At 41.9% G+C, this 8,583-nt stretch overlaps 1 long non-coding RNA gene across 1 annotated transcript; it reads right to left on the reverse strand.

Moving 5' to 3' along the window:
• Positions 1-2,657: 2,657 nt before the first annotated feature.
• Positions 2,658-8,512, reverse strand: LOC102310000. Its single transcript, XR_315703.2, has 5 exons — positions 7,886-8,512; positions 5,303-5,343; positions 5,014-5,125; positions 4,206-4,240; positions 2,658-2,811 (listed from the first exon to the last, which is right to left on the reverse strand). It is a non-coding gene; the product is annotated as an uncharacterized LOC102310000 (long non-coding RNA).
• Between the last annotated feature and the right edge of the window lie 71 nt (positions 8,513-8,583).

The following is an 8,583-nucleotide window of genomic DNA, read 5'->3' on the forward strand; positions in this document are numbered from 1 at the left end:
TATGTGTTGCAGTAAATAAAGCTTGACTAACAAGCTAAGATGATCTCACAGCCTTGGCCAGCCGCTTGAGGAGGTACACCAGAGAGATAGAAGGCAGGAGAATAAACCAGCTGTTCTCCACAGAACCAGCAAAGGTGTACTCTCAGTGGCAAGGGAACAATAAGAGAACAGCACCACCAAGGCTGGAGACGGAGCAATACTGGAAGAGCATATGGGAGAAGGACGCAACCCATAACGGCAATGCTCAGTGGCTAGTGGATCTGAGGGCAGACCACAGCGACCTCCCTGAACAGGGTCCAGTAACCATCACAGTGGCAGATATCCAAGAAAGGGTCTCCAGTATGAAGAGTTGGACAGCACCAGGGCCCGACATGGTTCACGCCTACTGGCTAAAGAAGCTGACTGCACTCCACGAGCGTCTGGCAGCACAAATGAACCAGCTGCTAGTTAACGAGAGACACCCGGAATGGCTAACCGAAGGTCGGACGGTCCTGATCCCCAAGGACCCCAAGAAGGGACCGGTCCCCTCCAACTACCGACCAATAACCTGCCTCAGTACTACATGGAAGCTCCTGTCAGGCATCATATCGGCTAAGATGAACAGGCACATGGGTCAATACATGAGTGGGACACAGAAAGGAATTGGCAAGAATACCAGAGCGCAAAACACCACTACTGGTAGACAGAACAGTCAGCCGAGACTGCAAGACCAGACTGACCAACCTGTGCACTGCCTGGATTGATTACAAGAAGGCCTATGACTCAATGCCCCACAGCTGGATACTGGAATGCCTAGAATTGTACAAGATCAATGGGACCCTAAGAGCCTTCATCAGGAACTCAATGGGGATGTGGCGTACAACACTAGAGGCCAACTCCAAGCCCATAGCACAAGTCACCATCAAGTGCGGGATCTACCAAGGAGATGCTCTGTCCCCACTGCTGTTCTGCATAGGCCTGAACCCCCTCAGTGAGATCATTAACAAGACTGGCTACGGATACCGACTACGGAACGGAGCAGTTGTCAGCCACCTCCTGTACATGGATGACATCAAGCTGTATGCCAAGAGTGAACGAGACATCGATTCACTGATCCACACTACCAGGCTATACAGCAATGACATTGGAATGTCGTTCGGACTGGAGAAGTGTAGTCGGATGGTAACAAAGAGAGGAAGGTAGTCAGAACTGAGGGGATTGAACTACCAGAAGGCAACATTGCAGACATAGAGGACAGTTACAAGTACCTGGGGATCCCGCAGGCAAATGGGAACCATGAAGAGGCCGCTAGAAAGGCTGCAACCACCAAGTACCTGCAGAGGGTCAGGCAAGTCCTGAGGAGTCAGCTGAATGGTAAGAACAAGATCCGGGCCATCAACACGTACGCCCTGCCCGTGATCAGGTACCCTGCTGGGGTAATAGGCTGGCCAAAGGAGGAGATAGAAGCCACTGACATAAAGACAAGAAAGCTCCTTACCATGCATGGAGGGTTTCACCCCAAGTCCAGCACCCTGAGGCTGTACGCTAAGCGGAAGGAAGGGGGCCGGGGACTGGTGAGTGTCAGCACCACAGTCCAGGATGAGACAACGAACATCCAAGAATACATTGGGAAGATGGCCCCAACTGACCGAGTGCTCAGTGAATACCTCAGGCAGCAGAAACCCAAGAAAGAGGAGGGAGACGAGGAACCATCATGGAAGGACAGGCCCCTGCACGGTATGTACCACCGGCAGATAGAGGAGGTGGCTGATATCCAGAAATCCTACCAGTGGCTGGACAAAGCTGGACTGAAAGACAGCACAGAGGCACTAATCATGGCAGCACAACAAGATCCATAGAGGCTGGGGTCTATCACACCAGGCAAGACCCCAGGTGCAGGCTGTGTAAAGATGCCCCAGAGACAATCCAGCACATAACAGCAGGGTGCAAGATGCTAGCAGGCAAGGCATACATGGAACGCCACAACCAAGTGGCCGGCATAGTGTACAGGAACATCTGTGCCGAGTATAACCTGGAAGTCCCGAGGTCAAAATGGGAGATGCCCCCAAGGGTGGTGGAGAATGACCGAGCTAAGATCCTGTGGGACTTCCAGATACAGACGGACAAAATGGTGGTGGCTAACCAACCGGACATAGTGGTGGTAGACAAACAGAAGAAGACGGCCGTAGTGATCGATGTAGCGGTTCCCAATGACAGCAATATCAGGAAGAAGGAACACGAGAAGCTGGAGAAATACCAAGGGCTCAGAGAAGAGCTCGAGAGGATGTGGAGGGTGAAGGTAACGGTGGTCCCCGTGGTAATCGGAGCACTAGGTGCGGTGACTCCCAAGCTAGGCGAGTGGCTCCAGCAGATCCCGGGAATAACATCGGAGATCTCTGTCCAGAAGAGCGCAGTCCTGGGAACAGCTAAGATACTGCGCAGGACCCTCAAGCTCCCAGGCCTCTGGTAGAGGACCCGAGCTTGAAGGATAAACCGCCCGCAGGGGCGTGCTGGGTGTTTTATATATTATATATAATATAACATATATATATATATACAGGCAATAAATATATTATAAATATATATGGTTTGTTTGAATATGTATATGTATGTATGTATATGTATGTATGTATGTATATGTATATATATATAAATATATATAATAATATTGTATATGTATATGTTTTGCTATTGTGTATTATCAAAGTTCAAATAAAAAATATTACCCTTCTTATTGGCTTCAGATGTCGCTTGAATCTTGATTATAGAGTTTTCTGCTGGTGCTGCAGTGTCATTACTCTTTGACTGTATGTCTTCATTCATAGTGTAGCTCTGAAAAACAGATATTTTAACTTAGCGTGCAGGTAGAGCCACCGACCTTTATAACAAAATGATGACAAGCTCTTGATTTTTTGTGAAATCAAGGTCTTTCTCGCTCTCAAATGACAGTGTTAACCACTCGATAACTGAAAACTTAATTTATCTCATCATATTCTTGTTATTTAACCTCAGCTGTTATGGCTAGAAATTACTTTCTTCACAAATAAAATTTTAAGCATTAGAGAATAAAACATATTGATAAACATCTCACACATGTATCGTAACTTGTTGCTCCCTGTCAGTATTCAACAAAGACTGAACCAAAATGAAGCAGTTTGTGAAAAACTACGTAAGAGAAACCAGTCCACCCCAGGATTAAGTAAACTGCAGAACCACTTTTAGCAGCAATAACTTGAAGTGATCACTCTTTCACATCGTTGCTTCAATTCTTTGAGATTTGTGGTAGTTTATTTTTGCACAGCTCTCTTAAACTCCCACCACAGAATATCAGTTGGGTTGAGGTCTGGTCTTTCACTGGACAATTTCAACACATTTGTTCTTTTCTTTTTCAGCCTTTCTGTTGTAAATTTGTTGTGTGACATTTAGTTCAAAATATCTTTTGACTTCTTTAGTATACAGACTTCCTGGATGACTCAGCGACTGTAAGGTTTTCTGTGGATGCAAAATCATCACGTCTCAACCACAGTGCAGACAGTTGGTTTGAGGTGTTTGCGGTGATATGCTGAGTTTGGTTTTATGCATTATGGGAAAACATCTCCACTCTGTTCTCATCTGTCCGAAGTGCATTGTTCCAGATATATTTTGTGGTTTGTTCATATGAAGCTTTGCAAATCTAAACTTTTTTTTAGAGAGAGAATAGAGACTTTCTCCTGCAGACCTTCCAAAGAACCTGTATTTGTTCAGCCCTTTTCTACTGACATGACGGTTAACATTTAGTATGCTAACTGGGGCATGTAGAGTCAGGAGCTCTCATGCTTTTGCAGTTTCTCTGAGCATTTTACGTCCGACATTTATGTCCACTCCTTGGAAGATTGTATTAACACACATTTCCCACACTGCTCCAGATCTGCACATTGCCAAAACTTGGTCACAGTTGATGACGATGGTGTACTTAGTTTTTAACACACTGCTACTGCAGTTTGGCTTTTTTTTCCTGTTAAATAAATGATGACATTGTGTAGTCTGTCATGTTTTGTTGTGCACCTGAGGTTGTGTTTCAGAACCTGGTAAGGAACAGATGATTTTATTATATTTGTAAAACAAAAAAACTGACAGTGTACTTTCTTTTCATCAGAGTAGACTGCTATAAGTAGACTTAGAGGAGCAGTTTGGTGTTCATTTTGCTATGACAGTGAACAGGGACGATACAAAGACTTCATCTTTACCTCTGTTTCAGCTGCGCTCTTCGCTGACTCCTCTCCTGCAGGGTAAGTTAACAACAGGCAGGTTAAAAGATCGAACATTGAAGAAATGCTTTATCAAGTGTCAAAATATGTTATTTTGAAGAAATGAATCTCCTTCAGTTAAATATAAAGAGTCTTAGTTGTATTTATACATTGATGTATTAATCGAGATGCTGCCCCTGTCAAAGGTGACCTCTTTACTTTCAATCCGTCCAACTGAAGGATTGGAGCCAAACGTTTTACACACTGCTAAACAGTAACAGAATGAGCAATAATCCATTAACAGAAGTTACGCTTCACAAACTACACTGTGCCTAAAATAAATAACGATGCACATATAGGTAATGTAAAATAATGTGATGTATCAAAAGACTACTGTTGTTAAGATACAAAATAGCACATAAAGTTAGCAAACAAAATTATAACTGTGTGAACAAACTGATAAATTGCCTGTTTAAATGTCACATGATCTGATTTACATCTTCTGATTGGTGGTGCTGAGGACATGGTCACTTTTCAGGACAAAGGGAAGTGACATTTTTGGGTATTTGCTAATAAACCATGTTTTGGAAGAAGGTCAGTGTCTAGAAGTGAACCAGCTCAGTTATTGTGCACACTGACAGCTTTTACATGATATCGCTCATTTTGAATGACGTTTAGACACTTTTGGATCTGAACTGTTGAATCTGTTGGATTTGTAAGACTGTTTAGTTCTTTGCAAATGAGCAAAGCATAAAATAGTTATTTCCCTCAATGCATGTTACTGTAGAAGTAAAGTTTTCATTGTTACCCTTCTCAATGTTTAAAGGTTGTGATGGAGTCCAGGTTTCAGATTCTCCTCCTCCTGTTGCGGTGTCTTCTCTTTTCTCTGACTGATCTTCATTTTCATCTTCTGGCTCAGTCTGAGTAAAGAAGTCACTTGTATGACTTTATTTGCTGGCTGCGATGTCTGAGATTCAAACTGTACATGTGATTTGGCTCTGTATAAATAAAACTGAATCGAATTGAACTTGTCATTATGTTCAGAACACAGACGTTGTCCTTTAATGATGAACAAACATTAAAGGGTAAAACATTACCTTTCCTCTGACTTCACGTGTGATCTCCACTTTTTCTTCTACTGCAAGAGGACATAGAAAAGATGATTGTGCAGTCAAGGCAACTGTTCTTTGTTCATGTTATTTGCATATTGTCCATGGTAAATGGGGTTGTACGCCGTCTTAGTGAGTGGACATGGATCAATACTCAGTACTGAGTTTTATATTGGTTCAACAAACCGAGAAGATTTTCTGACCACACTGATAACAATGTGTGGAAGGCAGTAATTAGCAGTGTTGGGACTAACGCGTTATTAAGTAACGCGTTACAGTAACTACGTTATTATTGTGGTAACGAGCACGGTAACTAGTTATTATGCCAAAACCGGGAACGCGTTACTCGTTACTGGGATTTAGATAGGCTCGTTACTCGTTACTTCGTGTGGTGGCTATCGCGGAGCTTCCACAGATTCAATAACATTAGCAAGTGGTGGAGGCAGCAGGTGGATGAAGGAAAAGGGAGGCAAGAGGAGAGACCCGAAGCGGCCGCCGGTCCGAGTGTCAGGTGAACTGAACTTCAGGTAAGAAGTTATGACCTGCAGTCTCTCTGGGTCAAATATGAACCAAGTTTAGGTGGAGTTTATTTTCGTTATTCTGACTTTTTCCGTACTGCGTGCTAGCTAGCATGACGGAGTTTCTATACAGCTGGGTGGGTGCTATGAAGTTAATGATGTTGAACTTTATTTTGTTCATAAGTTATTAGAGTTGCCAACCGTCCCGTCTGGTATTCAGAGAAAATATTACGCGTTTCTTATTGAGGTGAAAGGGAACAGTTTGTCCCGTAATTCAGCTACAATGAAAAAGGCACAAAGCTGGAGTTATTCTGTGTTTACGCTGCACAGCTGTCTCTTCTCTCATTCTCTCCCCTCTCTCTCCTGTTTCTACTTCAATCATGAAACTGATCAATGATCAGCTGATCGGCTTTTCTCTCTTGTTTGTGTATCGCTCACTTTGCGCCAGAAAGAGGAAACCAGCGGATGTCGCGCTAAACAACAGCAGCACGTTTAAGCTTGATCAGCTGTTGTTAGAATTTATTTAATATTAATTTCTAGTATCAGCTGATGTTTGCTGGAGCCACAGCTGTAAAGCTGCTGGTCATGATATGATTTGGTTATCTGGTGAAAGGGAAACATGAAGATGAAACCAGGAGATGTCCTTACTGAATCATCAGAGCTGTGATGGAGAAACAGGTTTACCTTTTAGGTGACATGAATGAGTTGAAGAGAAGTTATGAACTGTTTCTGAGAGACAAATAACCCCAGGATCCTTTTCTAAGTAGCTGACAGCTGGTAACTGTGCAGGGGCGGGTCTAGCAAAGTGTTGCCAGGGGGCAGGGAGGGCATTAACAGGGAGAGGGGGGGCACAAGGAAATACTTTCTTATTCTCATTTAAAATGTCTCACTTTTAAAAAAATAATTATCTGAGTCTTTATTATCTGAGGCAACAAACAATTGATAGATTGATACATATATACCATCAGAACAGTGTACATCACTGTCACAACAGTGTTTATTTTCATTCAAAGGCTTTATGATTTTTCCTATAATGGTGGGCCGGTCTCTAGTCAAAATGCCCGGGCCAATTTTTTTGTCCCAGTCCAGCCCTGTATGCAGCTCATCTGCAGTCTGCTGTTACCTACATCTTCCTATTCAGAAGGCAGAATTTCTGAGTTCTGAGTACAATCAAAGCACCACGACTGCAGTTTTTGTGTTGGATGTAAAAAGCAGGCTAGGATAGAATCAGGCGGGGGATTTCTCTCGTGGAAATGTGCACATTATTTTTTCCTTTCTATTGGTAGGTGGCACAGTGCACTTGTGGCAAGTAAGCAAGCTAGAAGACTGGCAGTCTGGCTGGGTATCCAGTTACGGAAGCAACACATTAACAAGAGAATTCTGAGAAAAACCAAAGTTACTTTCCCTAGTAACTAGTTACTCTGAAAGTAACGAGTAACTTGAAATAACGGAGTTACTTTTGATAGAAGTAACTAGTAATGTAACTAAGTTACTATTTTAAAGTAACTTACCCAACACTGGTAATTAGTATGCTGACTCTGAGGTAAATTATTTTGCTGCTTGCAAAAGATATTTGACTTTGTTGTTGCTGTTGCTTTAGTGTAAAGCGTAGTGTAAAAACATCGGATTTCATACAGAAATATAACTTTAATTAATGTTTACACATATGTCTCTGTGCTGAGCTTCATGTCTCTTCATAATCATGACAGAGGAAGACATTTTTTCCATTTTTCTGCTGTATGTACGAGTTGTTTTGGGACATGCATTTTTAGAGATCAGAGCTTGAAATATGTACTGAGAATTGTCCAAGAGCAGCCAACAAAAACACTTAAAAGTACTGAAGGAACAGTAAGTAGAGATTACACATTTGATATCTGTAGAAACACAGATTGGACCAAGCTGGACCCCTGTCCTTCAGAGCTTCTCTCCTCTGCACACTTTTGTGTTTAATAAGATTAATAATTCTTCTTCGTGTTTAAACTCCAATGTCCAACAAACAACTCCAAAAAATTATATTTTAAAATGCTCGGTCAGGCTGTCGTGATCAGATTACCTCTGTTATTGGTGGAAGATGGTGCAGATGCATTTTCAGTTTCACTTCCTGTGCTTGTAACGTTCAGCTCTAGGTGCTGAGCTTCACCAGTTTTATTCAATAAAGGCTGAGAAAACAGGTAATAAATAACAGGTTAGATCTGAGATAAAATGTTGAAGTGTTTGACTGTAAGGATGTACACAGAAATGCAATTATTTGCAAATCCCATAAACTGATATTTTATTCCTAATAGACCACACAAAAAATAACTGATGTTTAAACTGAGGCATTTTAGTATTTCACTAAAAAATACAGGCTCATTTTGAATTTGATGGCAGCAACATGTTTCAGAAAGTAAGTACTTTTGTAGTAGTTACTAAAGACAAACAGCTGGAAGGACATTTGCAGCTAATTTGGTTGACAGGTCAGCAACATGAGCAGAGCATTTTAGGGTTTGTGGCAAGTAAGGATAGGCAGAGGTTAATAAATCTGCAAAGGAACTGGGCATTGTGGATAACAACAATTGCATGTCATTGGTTTTTGTAGATTTAAGCAAAATGTATCTTATGGACATGCTTGTATTGTATATCTTGAAATGTAACTCTTAGAAAATGAATATGTGTGACAGCTGTACGATTAAATGTGAGAATATATATAGATATATAGATATATAGATATAGCAGCTGGATAGCGTAGTGGTTAGACTACACGCCTTTGGA

This window comes from Haplochromis burtoni, unplaced genomic scaffold, assembly GCF_018398535.1.
Source record: "Haplochromis burtoni strain Fernald_Lab_line unplaced genomic scaffold, NCSU_Asbu1 Contig_44, whole genome shotgun sequence".
Taxonomy (NCBI): Eukaryota; Metazoa; Chordata; class Actinopteri; order Cichliformes; family Cichlidae; genus Haplochromis; species Haplochromis burtoni.